Source organism: Leptodactylus fuscus, chromosome 6, assembly GCF_031893055.1.
Source record: "Leptodactylus fuscus isolate aLepFus1 chromosome 6, aLepFus1.hap2, whole genome shotgun sequence".
Classification (NCBI taxonomy): Eukaryota; Metazoa; Chordata; class Amphibia; order Anura; family Leptodactylidae; genus Leptodactylus; species Leptodactylus fuscus.
This window is the reverse complement of record NC_134270.1, coordinates 57,341,514-57,357,742: the sequence shown is the minus strand read 5'-3', so window position 1 is coordinate 57,357,742 and position 16,229 is coordinate 57,341,514.

Genomic DNA, 16,229 nt, shown 5'->3' with positions numbered 1-16,229 from the left:
GTTTGTTTTGCATCTGTGGGGCAGCCTTGTTCATTATATGGCTTGAATCACATGACCAAGAACACCGCCAATATGACAGCCATTCTTTTAGTACAGCCTTTCTTAAACAATGAGAGTGAATGAGCGTAATTATTTGTCCAGTTTTTTCTTTCTTTTTTTTTTTTGTAAGACTTAAAAAGGCCTTTTAAATAAGTGACATGCTTTACGTTTGTCCATTATGATCACAATCCAAATGACGGCCATTAAAATGGATCAGTGGGTTGAGTAAAAAAGAAACACAATGAAATTCCTTTTTTATTGTCCATTAAAAAATTATACAAAACAGATGACATTTTGACCTTCAGAACCAAATGGCCATTACAAATGGACTGACATGGTCATATGAGTATAGCCTAAGGCTCCGTTCCCACGGAGTAACGCACCACTCATTCTGACATGTAAACACGTGTCGGAGTGAGCGCTGTAAAACGGAATCCCATTGACTTCAATGGGTGCCGTCTTACGTGCGCTACACATTGAAATCAATGGGAAGCTTTTTAACCCATTGATTTCAATGTGTAGCATGCATAAGACGGCATCCATTGAAGTCAATAGGATTCTGTTTTACAACACTCACTCTGACAGGTGTTTGCGTGTCAGAATGAGTGGCGTGTTACTCCGTGGGAATGGAGACTAAGGGGGCATTCACACTACGTAACGCCAGCGTGTATCACAGCCATACACGCCGGCGTTACAGCAGGGCTGCCGAACACTTCCCATTCATTTCTATGGGAGCCGGCATGCGAGCGCTCCCCATAGAAATGAATGGGCTGCTTCTTTCACTGCGAGCAGTCCCATTGAAGTGAATGGGAAGTGCCGGCGTGTACATGCATGCTGAGTTGCACCAAAGCTCTGGAATGCTATACTCATAAAGTCAGATTAATACCCAACTTCCATAGTTTCATAGTGTCATATTAACTACAGTTTAAAAAAGCATTTAAAAAGCACTGTGTGTACCTAGCCTAATGTTACTTTCCCAGCATCTGCTGTAATAGTCACAGGGTTGTGCCACTGAACCGATTTGGCTTTGGGCTCTCCCAAGGGCATTGTCTAAGTAAATTCCCAGTTTTTACCCTTTAACCTGCGTACAGGTGCAGCATCCCAGAGCGCTACTGCTTTAAGTGTTTGTCTATTATGCCTCTGGGTTATGTTGGTATGTACTCTCTTGTATGGGGGTCTGGTTGCAATGTAAGTATTGGTTGGCCAAGAGTCCAAGGAGGCATTGATGCATAGCATTCAAGGGTTAGGAAAGTCATGTACAGGCCAAAGGTAAGTATGGGCAGAGTTTGTGCGTAGTCAGAGTGTTGTCAGGAAAAGGCTAGGTCCACAAGAAGAAGGTAAGTAGTGTCTATAGCTAGGAAACAAGGTCAAACCTTGCCTTATGTGGTCTATACCCCTAAGGCTGACCACTCCCATTACACTTTCTCACAGTTTAATGTGTTGGCATATTCTATCCATTGAAATATGCATATTAGCTGATATGGATTGACAAAGCCAGACTGCCACCCACATATGTCTCTGCACATAACTACTGCGCTTGCCTTCCTACTAGTTGGCTATGGAATTTGTTTGGTTAAGTTGGGACATATAATCTGTCTTACATTCATTTCTCATTTCATCATTTTGGGAAATTTCAGCTATATTTAATACAGCTTGTGGGATGTATTGCTTTAGGGCAGGGGTAGGCAACCTTCGGCACTGCAGCTGTTGAGCATACTTGCTCTGCTGTTCTTGGAACTCTCATGAAAGTGAACGGAGCATGTTGGGAATTGTAGTTTCACAGCAGCTGGAGTGCCGAAGATTGCTGACCCTGCTTTAGGGACATGTCTTTTAACCACTTCCGGACCGCCCATAGACTATATACGTCCGGGAAGTGGTTGCCTAGTTCTGCCAGGACGTACCTGTACGTCCATCAGAACACAAAAGCTGCACGGAGATCGTGCAGCTGCTTTCACTAGGAGCCGGCTGTAACTTCAGCCGGAGCTCCCAGAGAGAAGACAGGGAAGATTTATTACCTCCCCTGCCTTCTCCATCGCTGTGTATACAGCACTCAATGAGCGCTGTATACACGGCTATGGACGCAGCCATAATTCAGCTGCCCTCTGACCCAGCCGACACGTGATCCACTGGGAGCAGAGTCTTACCAGAGCTGCTGGGTCCTACAGGACTCAGATCAGCTCAGTAAGCTGTATATACAGCGTGCAGGAGGCTGTATTCCTCCTGTATCTGAGGTTAAATGTAACAGCCCCAGTTATAGGAGAAATCAGCCTCTAGTACAAAAAAATAAGCGATCAGATGTCCCCAAAGGTCTCTTATCACCTTATGGGGACACAATCTGAAAAAAGTAAAATATAAAAATATAATAAAAAAGTTTTTAAAAAAAATTTAAATAAAATAACAAAAAATAAATAAATAATACGCTAATAAAACGCCGTTATTAAAGCTTATAGCCCCACCCCCGACGACACCATACAAAATAAAAATTACCGTAACGGAGAGGAAAAACTATATTATAAAGTTTTTCAGTGACACTTTGTGTTATTAAATTTAAAAAAAAAATAAAAAATTGAAAACCAGACACAATTTCCCTCCTATTTTGTTTATATTTTCCCAGATATAAAAAAAAATTAAAACACATTCGAAAATAAAGATAACATAAAAATAAAGCCCTATGTGTCCCCGAAAAAAGACGCAAAAATTAGTTGACTGAGACATATACGGGAAAAATGTTACAGCCCTCAAAACCGCACATACAAAATAAACCTAAAATGTGTCTGGTCCTGGACCACAAATTGGCCCGGTACTGAAGTGGTTAAGTAATTATGTTTATGCATATATAGCATAGAATTAAGGAGAGTCCATCACCAGAACCTAGCATATCAACCCAATACCACAAAAAAGTTAGGGTCACTTAAATCAAATGATGTTTTGTCCTTCTGAATCTGTGCCTCTTTTTCCAAGATATTGACGTTTTTGCCAATGTGCAACTCCTGTTGCAGGACTCCAACTACTCCTCCTAGCACAATGAACTTATCATAACCTGTAATGTTAAGGAGGTGACACAAACTTACATCTGCACTCAATTCTGGGATCACTAATAAGCAATTGACATACTGATTAATTTCAGGCTATTTCTTATTACTGAGGGGGTGACACACTATATACTTGGATGTAGTTATATTTCTGGGGTGATGCACCTTTTCCTAGAACACATATAAAAGAAAAAAATAAAGTTATACACATTAGGTATCCCTGCATCCAAAATCACCCAGTCTACAAACTTTTTAAAATATTTTTCCCATATGTGAACGCCATAGTAGGAGAAAAAAAAATCAAAAGAGCCAAACGGACGTTTTTTCACTGTTTCACCTCTTACAAATTTGAATAAATAGTGATCAAAGTAATAGACCGTCCCCAAAATAGTCTAACTAAAAAGTATATCTGACCTTGAAAAAACAGAGACCTTATGTATAGGAAAATCTAAGAAAAGGTCCAGTGTCAGAACTTTTTTGCAAAGTTTTGGAGCTAATCTTGAGGCAGAATCTGCCTCAAAACACTGGAGCTTCAACACCAACAGTGCATTCACAATACTGAGTTTCAGCTGTGATTATTGGTTTGTGTGTTTGCTGAATTGAAAGGGTTTTTCTGGGCAGAATTTTTTTTTTTTTTTAAGAGGTTAGTGCTAGCAATGGGTTAATAAGTACACCCATATACCTTTAGCAGTGTTTGGTGTGATTTCTGGGTGTCTCTGGTTGCTGCTGCATCCTCTGCCTTTGTTTAGTAGGTGTTAGCTTCCTGGTGTGCAGCTTCCTGTGTAGCTGCTACACTAGTTCCCTCTCACTCAGCCCCCCTCCTCTCTCACTCTGTTACACTCTCCCCTCTGTGTCTCACTAACCTAGTGATTCCGCCCATTAATAGACCCTCCCAAGTCTCCCTAACTAGACTATTCTACCCACTACTACACAGAAAGGCTTTGTATGTATTGTTGGGGGTGGGGTGGTAAGAGTCATGGTGACGTTCCATGTCAGAAGTGGTGAAACTGAAGGTCACTGGATTATCAGAAAGTGTCCCTGGGGTGATCACATGACCACTCCAGGGATATGGGTAATTATAGATTTTTTTAAAAAAATGAAGTAAATTAGAAGTTAGTTTAGGGGTTAATTCTTAGCTTATCCTGGACAACCCCTTTAACGGCCTTAACTTCATCCCGGGAGAAAGACTCCTAACATCATAGTTGTCCCGTACTCTAATCAGTACAGGACAGTATGTCTCTAGGGCAGTGATGGCGAACCTTTTAGAGACCGAGTGCCCAAACTGCAACCCAAAACCCACAAAATTTTCGCGGAGTGCCAACACGACAATATAGACTTAATACTATGCGGATCCACAATTGCGGACAGTTACTGACCAAAAATTACAGTCATGTGGGGCTTTACAGAGCTTTCAATAATACAAACAACGTTGTACTGAAATGTAAAGGTCTCGGCATTTGGTACTTTGAACAATTAATTTTCACTATTTACATCGCACAGGATCTGTTTTATAGTTACCGTGTAATATTCTTACATCCTGTACTAATATCACGTCTGCTATAAAACAGATACTGTGTGATATAAATAGTGAGGGGACCCCAGACAGTATTATATGCTCTGCAGTGGGCCCACCACACAATATTATATTCTCCACAGTACCACAGTAGCCCCCCAGTGTTATATGCTCCGCAGTAGGTGTCCCCCCCCCTCACAGGATTATATGCTCCACAGTGGCATCCACACACAGTATTGTGTGCTTATAAATAGCCCCCCCCAGTATTATATGCTCTTTAGTACACCCCCCAGTATTATAAGCCACCCCAGTATTATAAGCCCCCCCAGTATTATACACTCCCCCCAGTATTATAAGCCCCCTCAGTATTATACACTCCCCCCAGTATTATACACTCCCCCCAGTATTATACACCCCACCCAGTATTATAAGCCCCCCCAGTATTATACACTCCCCCCAGTATTATAAGCCCCCTCAGTATTATACACTCCCCCCAGTATTATACACTCCCCCCAGTATTATACACCCCACCCAGTATTATAAGCCCCCCCAGTATTATACACTCCCCCCCAGTATCATACACCCCACCAAGTATTATAAGCGCTCCCCCCAACATCATATACACAGTGAGCCACTCTCATACTCACCCCTGAAGAGCCGCCGGCATCCACCTTCTTGTCACTGGCAGCGCTGATGACGTCATCGCGCCCGCGTCGGGGCAGAGGTCAAACTCTGCAGCCAGTGTAGGCCGCGGTCGCGCGATCCGTGGCCTACCCTGACAGCTTTCAGCTGTATGTGCATTTGCACATACAACTGAAGGCAGTGATCGCTCATCAACGGGGAATCCTGTACCGGATTCCCTGTTGGTGAGCGATCCGGGCGACCGCACGCGTGCCAGCATGGAGGGCTCTGCGTGCCCTCTCTGGCACGCGTGCCATAGGTTCGCCATCACTGCTCTAGGGGCAGGGACTCCTAGAATCAGAGATAACTATACTACTAGGAGCCCCTCTCCCAGCATGACGTTCAGGTTGGTAAATCCAGCCAACACTTGGATCGAGTTTCACAGGTAAAACTTGGTCATGTGAATCTAGCGTTAGTCATTTTCATTAATGTAGAAAAAGCAGCACATGTGCTAATGTGTAAAAACAGCACATAAAATAGCACCCTCAGGCACAGTTTACACTTCATTAGTACAAAAAAAGTCCCATGTAAACCCAGCCTTACATGATCAGTTTATGAAGCAGGATATCTTTTATATAGTTCTGAACCAAATATCATAAAGGAAAGGAAAATACTGAAACCTCCATCATAAAACCAGATGCAGAAACTGTACACATGCCCAGATTTTTTAACATTTTTTTTAATGGCCAGTCCATAGGCTGTATCAGTATGTCCGTCCAGTCCTGTACTGTACAGAGCCAGATGTAGATGACTCCACGCCCTAGGTAGTGGCTGGGTTCCGTTACTACAGCTCATTCGCATTGACGTCACTGACGTCATGGAAACACCGCCTCAAAAGAAAACATGAACGTGTGAAATATCCATGTCAACAGCCCTCCCGTAATAAAAAAAAAATACACATATATCATGAAGCCAAATCAGAAAGCTTCCAGAACATGGACTATTGATTTATGTAAATGAAGCCATTGATTATTTAAAGAAACTACACTTCTATAATTGCTCTCTCTATTTTTATCTATTAAGAGATGGCAGTAAGTCTGTTCCATGATAATGCAGGCCGCCTGCTACTATAAGAACATCAATATACGCACCAAACACTCCATGTCCCCAACCTTGCATTTCAAGCCCTCCAAATGTCAGGAGCGAAGTCATTGATTTCCTATCATCAAAGAAGAAACCTCCTTGTATTCTAAAAGCAAAGACTCTAATCTTACAAGAAGTGACTGAGCAAGGAATGGAAGGAAATTGTCTTGTAAAACCTACAAAATAATCAGGGAGAGGAAGACATCTCTGTGCTAGTATAAAATAGCAATTGTGTGCAAAGGCCAATTTATTTAAGTATATCACAATTCTATAGAGGGTAAAATTACATACCAAGATCCTAAATTCAATCCTAAACTGCAAAACACCGCTGTTCCAACCGGGAATACCCTATGTCGACCAGACACCTCCTGTTTTGGTTATCTGACCTGTTGGCAAGTATGCAATACATGGCTCATATGTACCAGCTTTAAAAAGGATCAATGATGTACTTGTTCCTTGTTTCAAAGCTGCTGACTGGTTGAAATAAGTCACATGGCACATAACATCAAATACGAAAGTGCAGGGTTGCCGTACTTGTTTACTGGATGCAATTGCACTCACTATTATAACCTTTGGCCCCAGTGGCGTAACTAAAGTCTTGTGGGCCACAGTGAAAACTTTTGTCCGGGGACCCCTACCTTATCCCTACAGCGAATTCTTACTAGTGATGGTTACTAGTGTGGTTAGGGTAATCTGTGGGTCTCCTTGGCTTATGGGCCAGACGGAAACTGCAATCTCAATACTGATGTCAGTGCTTATGGTCCCCCAAATGGCTCCTGAACCCTGATGCAATTGCACCCTCTGCACCCCCTTAAGGTATGCCCCTGCTTGGCCCTCATAAGACATGTCTTTTCCTTCTAACCCACATCCCCTTGTCAAGTTGCAAAAAGTGTCTAAAACATATAAGCGTTGCACAGAACTTATGCCAGTTATTTGGCACAAATTAAACCACAATTCTGCTACATTTACCTTTAGTAAGGGTATGTTCACATCCTTTTTGCATCTAGAAAATCTGCATATTACAATCCAAAAGTGGGTGAAATTTTACAAAATTTCATCCATACGGTGTAAAAAAATCTGCCGTGTAAATTGACCTGTGACATAGATTTAAATCTACAGCATATACCGTATATACTCGAGTATAAGCCGGATTTTTCAGCACAGTTTTTGTGCTGAAAAAGCCTACCTCGGCTTATACTCGAGTCAGCAAAAAAAAAAAAAATGAGCCAAGGATCTACACCTGGGCTGAAGCCTCCTCCAGATTTTCTCTGGACCACACATATGTCGGAAACCTGGGGCTGATATATCTGGACTCCAGCACTCTGCCTGTCACCTTCTCACAATAGTTACAGCTCCTGAACTAAGTTATCACATAGATATAACAGAACCAAGCTTATTAAATAAATTGTTGATATTTTTTAGGCGAACAATGCAATGAAGCCTTAGGGTATCGCATGGATATGCTAATTAAAGTAGTCTGTCATAGTGACAGGTTTGCTTTCAAGAGTGACTACAATCTATAAGTACAGTAAGTCACAGTCAGAAGACCATATGTCGTATATAACTTATGTCAGCCACCACACATTGTGTTTGTCAGTGCTTTAAATTTTAATGGTTTGTCTTTTATCCTAATTCCAAATCAATAAAGAAAATCATTGAAGAAGAAATATCTCAGCTTGAAGCCTGAGGCCTTCCACAGATTGCAATCTTGTTACTAGTACTGGAAACAACAGGTTATAATCTAGTAAAATGGACATCTTAACATATGTGACAAACAGCTTGTTAATCAGTAAATGAGTCAATGAAGTCACATGATGCACATTCCTAGGCCATGCCAGTAATAACGCGGCCTGTACTCATTCTCTCTCCCTTCTGACCCTGATCGCTGGACGATGAAACTGCCTGTTCACAATTCTTGGGACTATGGCTGGTCAATAAGGGGCAACTATAAATCAAACACAGTAAATATCCTGAAACCTAGGTGACAGCTATAAAATATTGTCCTTCATAGGTTCATCTTGCATTGCATGAGGAAAAGACTTACACATTCCATCTAAGGCTAAAGCCATGCATTATTTTTTTTGTATACAGCTAGGTCCAGAAATATTTGGACAGTGACACAATCTTCATGTTTTGGGCTCTGCAGGCCACCACATGGGATCTTGAAATGAAACAACTGAGATACAATTGAAGTGTAGACTTTCGGGTTTAATGCAAGGGGTTGAACAAAAATATCCTGGGAAACATTTAGTGTTTGCAACTATTTTTCTACAGAGTCTCCTTATTTCAGGGGTTAAAAGTAATTGGACGAATTAACATTACCAGAAATAATATGTTCATTCTTAATACTTGTAGAGAAACCTTTGCAGGGATCGACTGCCTGAATTCTGGAACCCATTGACATCACCAAGTGCTGTATTTCCTCCTTTGTGATGCTTTGCCAGACCTTTACCACAACTGTCTTCAGTTGTTTCTTGTCTGTGCATTTTTCAGCCTTACGTTTTGTCTTAAACAAGTGAATGGCATGATCGATTTGGTTGAGATCTAGGCCATTGAGAATATTCTACTTCTTTGCCTGGGTTGCTTTTGCAGCAGGTTTTGGGTCATTGGACTGTGCTTCACAATACAGATGCTTGATGCATTTGGTTGGCTCTGAGCAGAAAGTATATCCCTGTACACTTCAGAATGTATCCAGCTGTTTCTGTGTTCTGTCACATTATCAATAAATAGTGACCCAGTGCTATTGGAAGCCAAGCATGCCCATGCCATCACACTGCTTTCACCATGTTTTAAAGTGGATGTGGTGTGCTTTGGATCATAAACCATTCCAAGCTTTCTCCATACTTTCTTCTTTCCATTGTTACGTCCTTACCTGTTCAAACTGCTGCGACGACTTCTAGCCTCATTGTACCGCGCAGGAGGTATGTCCGCTCATGATTACTCTTGTCATTCTCTTTTGGTACTGTTAGGGTAAACCTTTGTGTGCTTTTGATTGACAGCTTATCTGTCAATCAAGCCTGGGGCAGGTTCTGGAATTCCTTGAATTGGCTAACAATCCACACATGGTTGCCAGCTATTGTATCTTTGACCTTGCTAAGTGTTTCCCTTGCTCTTATATTGTATTTTCTGACCTCTGCTTCTTGGATTTTTTGACTACTCTTTTGGATTGCGACTTGGTACTGTTTTGTCTCTCTGGTTTGACCCTTGGCTTGCTGACTCCTCTTCTGTGTTGTGTTGTCTTGTCCTGGTCTGTGTATCACTTATCTAGAGTAGGGTTTGTCGTCCAGTTGTCCCTGTCATTAGGAAAGTTACGACAAATAGGTAGGGACACACGTTGGGCCTAGGTTTGGGGCTTATGTCACTGCCTTACCTTCCACTAGCAGCTGTTATTGGGAATTACCTTTGGGAAATTCTAACACCCACAATCCGGTACAAGTTGATCTTAGTTTCAACTGTCCAAAGAATGATGTTCCAAAACTGGGCTGGCCTCTTTTAGATGTTTTTTTTTGACAAAGTCTAATATGGCTATTCTATTTTTGAGACTGATTAATGGTTTGTACATTGTGGTGTACCCTCTGTACTTGCTCTAATGAAGTCTTCACTTTATGGTAGACTTGGATACTGATACATCTACATCTTGGAGAGTGTTTTTCACTTTGATGGATGTTGTGAAGAGGATTTTCTTCACCATACAAAGGATTCTGCAATCATCCACTACTGTTGTTTTCTGTGGACGTCCAAGCCTTTTGAGTTCCCAAGCTCACCACTGCGTCGTTTTTTGTTTTTTTTTTTACCAGAATGTACCAAACCACTCCTAAAATTTATACTGTCTCTCTGATGGATTTTTTTTTAATCCTAATGATGTTCTGTATCACTTTTATTCAGAGCTCCTTTCATCGCATGTTGTGGGTTCACAGCAACAGCTTCCAAATGCAAATGCCATACCTGGTATCAACGCCAGACCTCTTACCTGCTTAATTGATGATGGAGCCCATGAAGCTCATGAAATAGCTTTTGAAATAATTGTTCAATTACTTTCAGTCCTTTGAAAAAGAGGCAGCTTCCTATTAGAGTACTAATTCTGAAACCCTTCCTCCAATTAGGATGTGAGCACCCTCAAAGTAAAGCTGAGAGTCTGCACCCCATATTTATGATATAACTGTATTGTGAATATGCTTTATTAAACAGCTAAAATATCAAAACTTGTTTCACTCTCCAAATATTTCTGGAACTAGCTATATTTGTCATTCCTTTTGAAGCCGCTCTTTGGCTCCACAAAAATCCACAACAAAAAAACAGCTTTTCAGCAAACTCACAGAGAATTTGACTGTGACTCCCGTCACACCCAAAGACCATTTGTTGCAATTGGTATCAGATTTGTAATCATAATGCCACACTGGCGCAAATCACTTTGTAAGGGTATATTAATTTTCTGCTGTGAATTTTGCAAAATTCAACTGCCCCTGTTAGGGCCGTTTAGGCTTAATTTGATACTCCAGTATTCTTTTTTTTTTTTTTCATGTATTTATTTTTGGCTATACATGGTATAGTTGATGTTCTCACTCATATCTAGTACCTGTGCAAAAATCTAGTAGCTGTACTCAAGTCATAAGTCATTCCTTTGACCCCACCCACATGCCTTCATTGACCCCACCCAATTCCATCCAGTCCCCTTGTGCTCTATATTGTAATAGTGTCCTCATCTGTGTAACACCAAGTGTGTGCCCCGACACCATCTGTGATGTAGGAAAAAGATTTCAATGTACAGTAGATATGAGGTAACATAGTATTTCTCAATTGTAGTTGCGGGCAGCAGAGAGAGAGACCTGCACAGAAATCAATGCGTCAAAAAAGAAGTCATGTGACTATGTGACTTACTTGAGAATGTGAAAGGAGGATGAGGAAAGTCACTGTGAGTAAGCAACTATTACTGTTATGAGGATGGGCTTTCAGGCCATATAATAAGTGAAACAAAAAAGGCAATAGATAATTGCTGAAACGTGTTGGAATGGTTAAACGATTTTGAATACATGAAACACCAAAATCCTCGGGGTGACAACACCATTCAGATCATGTATGTCATTGAGTGGCTTTTCAGATCTGGTGACAGGGTCTCTTTAAAGTTCCTGTAGTGAATATATGTTCATATTCACCTCTAGTTATACTACTTTTCATTGATATTTCAGACTACATAGCAATATGATGACATATATGCTGGTAAATGTGTCATTTTTATTATGCAGATTTCTGATGTATATATGAATTTGCATGTTATTTATTAAACGTTTTCAAATAAATTCTAATCTGATCAGTCACCTCCAAAACTAGCCCCTTATATTGGAAGCCTATTGTCAGCATATGTAAATCATTCACGCATTTATTGATGGAATGAATACAAGCGAATTTATAAAAGCCCAGTAGATATCAGAATTTTGCTGCAATGTCTTTGTTGCATCTGTAGGGAGTTCAGAACATCAGATAGGCTGTCTACAGCTTTGTCATGCTGCTGAAAGTATGTAAAGGTCTGTAATAATAATAGGCTGCGACGGTACACGGGCCTCTGCTGGCACAGATAAGGCAATGGCACAGACACCTACAAAAGGCACAGCTCTCCTGAGAATGAGTTATATGGACAGATCGGTCGGGAAAACAGTTCCCCTGGCAGGGACCCAAGGGCCTGTCAGGTCAAATCAATAAAACAGGAAACAAGAAGCTGGAATACATATGGGGTAGCTATAAAGTATTCCTACAAGACACTCTTTGCACCTCTCTCCTTAGGTAATACTATCACGTTTGAATTTCAGTACTCCTCTCCTCTATGCCTTCCCTACCCATTTGCAGACTGTAGACTCACTTGCACAGGGAAGCTCTACAAATAGCAAGAGATCTGTCTGCTGGGAAGAAGAAGCAAGACTGGAACCATCCATTGGACCCTTCTCTCTCTACAAGACTATTACATTAACAGAGGGTGATCTGATCCATTCAAACATAGAAAGGCTTCACAGAGGGTATGGCCAAGACTATGTTTCTTTGAAACACCACAACATTTCAGAGTAAAATATGGTTCTTTGTAACATGTTAGTACTTCTTGCTGCCATTTCTTGGCTACAATGTAACTGATGACTGGCTCCATTTAAGGATTTCTGCCACAAGTGTCCCAGCACCCTGGTTTTTTGACTACACTCAATCCAATCTCACACAACCAGCCATAGATCTGTAGGCTGATGATTAAAATTCTTCAATTAAAGTGCCTGTAACTCTTCTGTGAAAACAAGTGGTGACATATGACTGACAGATAGCTCTGGTGCTGCTTATTACCTTATCTGAGTAATCCAAACTTGCGTTACCTTGATATCAGACAAGCGTGTGGCAGCTCTATAGATATTACATTACTAGAAGTCAATCGTCTTTGCGCACCTTCACTTCTTCCATGCCTAATGATTTTTTAGGCCATCATATGAAATATCAGTCAATTGAAATGAATTGTTTTATTGCCAACACAAAACAGAAGATACTGACAGTGTTACACAAACAGCATTGCCTTCCTGAGATATCAGGTGGGAATTGGGACAAGGAGAACGTTCACTATAACAGTCTTTTAACTTAGCAGTGATCTCCTCTAATGATAGTCTTTTTAATTATCCAGTTCTTACAAACCTCACTGACCACTGATAAACCAAAGCTACTGGGAATATTGGTCAAGACTGGAACATTGTACATCCCTGCACCAGAGCAGGGACACCTTAATTCATTGTTATGCTGCACCTCATCATGAATTAGGCACATCCCCAGCCAGTGGCATAAGTAAAGTCTAATGGTCCCAGGCGCAAAATACATATAGTGACCATATAGTGGTCAAAACTAGCTCTACATAAGGCACAGTAGGACATTTAGGTGAATATAGTACAGGAAACATTTAATGACTTCCTCTAGGTTCACACTTGCATTGAGGTTTCCTTTTTTTGAGTCTTGGTGACTCGAAAAACAGAAACCCAATGCGGTTACGCGTCATCACTGGGCCGTAAGAAACACCCCTTCCCAATAATACTCTTTCATAGCAGTATACTGTCAGAAGTGGCATTCCTTATGGAGCATTAAAGGGGTTGTCCCATCACAAGGATCCTATCTATACTGCTTGTTAATGTGGATGTAAGACTTTTCCTAAATACATTGCTTAAGCAAAACTGCTTTGTTTGTCCACTATCTTACTTTATTCAATTCATTGTTGACACAGCACTTGACTTATCTGCTCAAAAGTCAAGTGATGAAACTGCCTACTCTCAGGGGGGAGGGAGGAGGCGCTAAGTGCACGGGAGCGAGCCTGTGTTTCTAGCTATTCCTGTGTCTACACCACATGACCTAGGTCCTCCACTCAGATAGGGGAGAGGAGCTGCTTTCATTTCTGAACTCGTCTTCTGTTCTCCCAGTTATCAGGCTAGCTAATACAATTGTGTTCATTATGGCAGAGACAGGCAGTCTCTGTATGTAACACAAAATGGAGTTGCTCCTGCCTGTACTTCATAGTCCAATATTGTGCATATAGTGTTGTTTAAGGACCCTTGATGACATCACAGGCCCTTCAGCCGCCCCATAGGATCACGCTATGCGGTGGGCGGAGCTACACGCTAATTTGGGGGTGGAACTAAACGAAAGGTTGCATGTGAAACCCCGCCCACCAAATAATGCAAGAAACCAGGAAGAAAGAAGATTTTACAGCAGTGAAGACTGGTGAGTACGCGACGTGGGAATACCCCTTTAAGGCCTGGTCCTCTGATGGTGAAGGGAGGGCTATCATTGCCAAAACCAACTGCACTGATATCTCCAGCACCCGGGCGCATACCGTCAAAGCTAACACTGTGTAATGACGCAGTCAATTCAGGTATATAATACTGCCAGTGCCAGAGAACGTGAAAGGTCCTCTTTAAACTGTTGGTTTTGTAAATGTAATGGATGAAACTGTCTGCTATACTTTAACAGTCTGTTAAAAAAAAAAAAGCAATGAGCTCCATTAGTCTTTTTTATTTTATTTTTTTACTCCATCACCATTACTCAGAAGCAAATTCACTTTGATGGATGTAAAAATGAATGGCAATGGCCAAAAATTATGGATTTTATTCAGGGTCCATTAAAAAAACAGATGTGTGCCAATGGCCGATGGATACATGACTAATTTTCACTGTTGTGCTCATGAGGCCTTAGTTTTTTGTTTTTTTTGTTTTTTTTGGGGGGAGGGGGACTTTTTTTGTCACGTATCATCACAAATGAGGATATATGAATAAGGCTTAAGTGTGAAACCAGCCTAAAGCTAAGGCCCCACATTGCGGGCCGCAGTGAAATGCGTTGCGGGAAAAATTGCAGTGGAAACACATTGTGGTTTTTCCCACAGTGCTTTTCACTGAAAGTCCGCAGACTTTTTGCTTCGATTATACCAATAGCAAAACTGCTGGCATTTCTGTAGGTATAATTGACATGCTGCGATTTCCAAAACCGTTATGGATTTGGAAATTGTAGCGTTTCCGCTGTGTGTATTATTTTGCAATATGTGGATGGGATTGCTAAAACCCCATCCACTTTGCTGTGACTATAAAACGCAGCGGGTTTTACACAGCATTTATCCATATTATTCCATGTTGGACCCCGACCTAAATGTAATGTCCTCTTAGGCCTGTGTTACATTTCTCTCCACAATTTTCTGTTTTAAGATGCATTGTGCTTTTCCTCCTGATATCAGACGGTACATTACATGCAGGCCTTATGTTTGTGTCTCGGAGTATGGCGCTCTGTGCAGCAGACGTGTGTGTTAGTATTATAAATTATTCCCTTGAGGCAGAACGGAAACCAGCACAGGAAATTGTACAATCTGTGCGCTCCTAACATTCACACTATTAACAGATGAGTATTGGAAAACGTTTTAGCTACACCTGTTCCTGAAAGTGACTGACACTCTGCATGTGTCTGACAGTTCAGTAACACAGACCCCTCACTGTATTATATGGGGGAGGGGGGCATTATGCGGAGACACCTTTACTATTGTCCGAGCCAGTTCTGCTATAAAAGGGTTAATTACCACTCTGTTAGTCAGACGCTAGCCGGAATGAGTTATTCTATCATTTCTGTCAATGACTCCTCGGTTGCCTCACTCTGAGGGATTCATATCCCAGCACTCATGAATAATAGTGTATTTGAGTATTTTACTGTGTGGTCATCCGTCTCACCCCTGAGTGATGAATCCTGTAGCTGACATATTTATTAACCTGTGGTGCGCTGGGCAATCACTCAATAATCATACAATAAGTCAGGACTCCTCTACTGAGAGCTATAAGGGCAGTTAGAAGCACTAAACTCCCCTGAACAGTCCAGTCTTATGTACCCCTGTACTGTATGTCATGTATTCTTTAATAATTATTCATCATTCAAGACCATTTCCTATTTTACAATCTGCAGGATCGATCCATGCCACTGATGTAATGCCACAATGCAACATACAAGATAGGACGAGCCCATAAGGGGACAGGTGATTTCCCCTAAAGGGCCGCTAACCTACATGGACAGCCCATAGCAAAAAATAGGCAGCAGGTTGCAACTGAGAAAAATATGTGGCACAAGTGTTATGAATTTGTGAGTGAGATAATATCCACTGTCCAGCTATACATTACCAACTAGCATCCATTGGAGGACCAGAACAACGGACAGGCACACTACTAAAACATATGAAGCCTGATGGACCCCAATGGCTACAATTGATGTCCGTTGTTTTTAAACTCAAAGTAGCAGAAGAAAGAGTCGTGTATACAGGACTTTATCGTCTTCCAGTTTCAGGCAGACACACTGACTCCAACACAGATGTGAATGTAGCCTGAAAGTGTCCAAGAAGAGAAGTG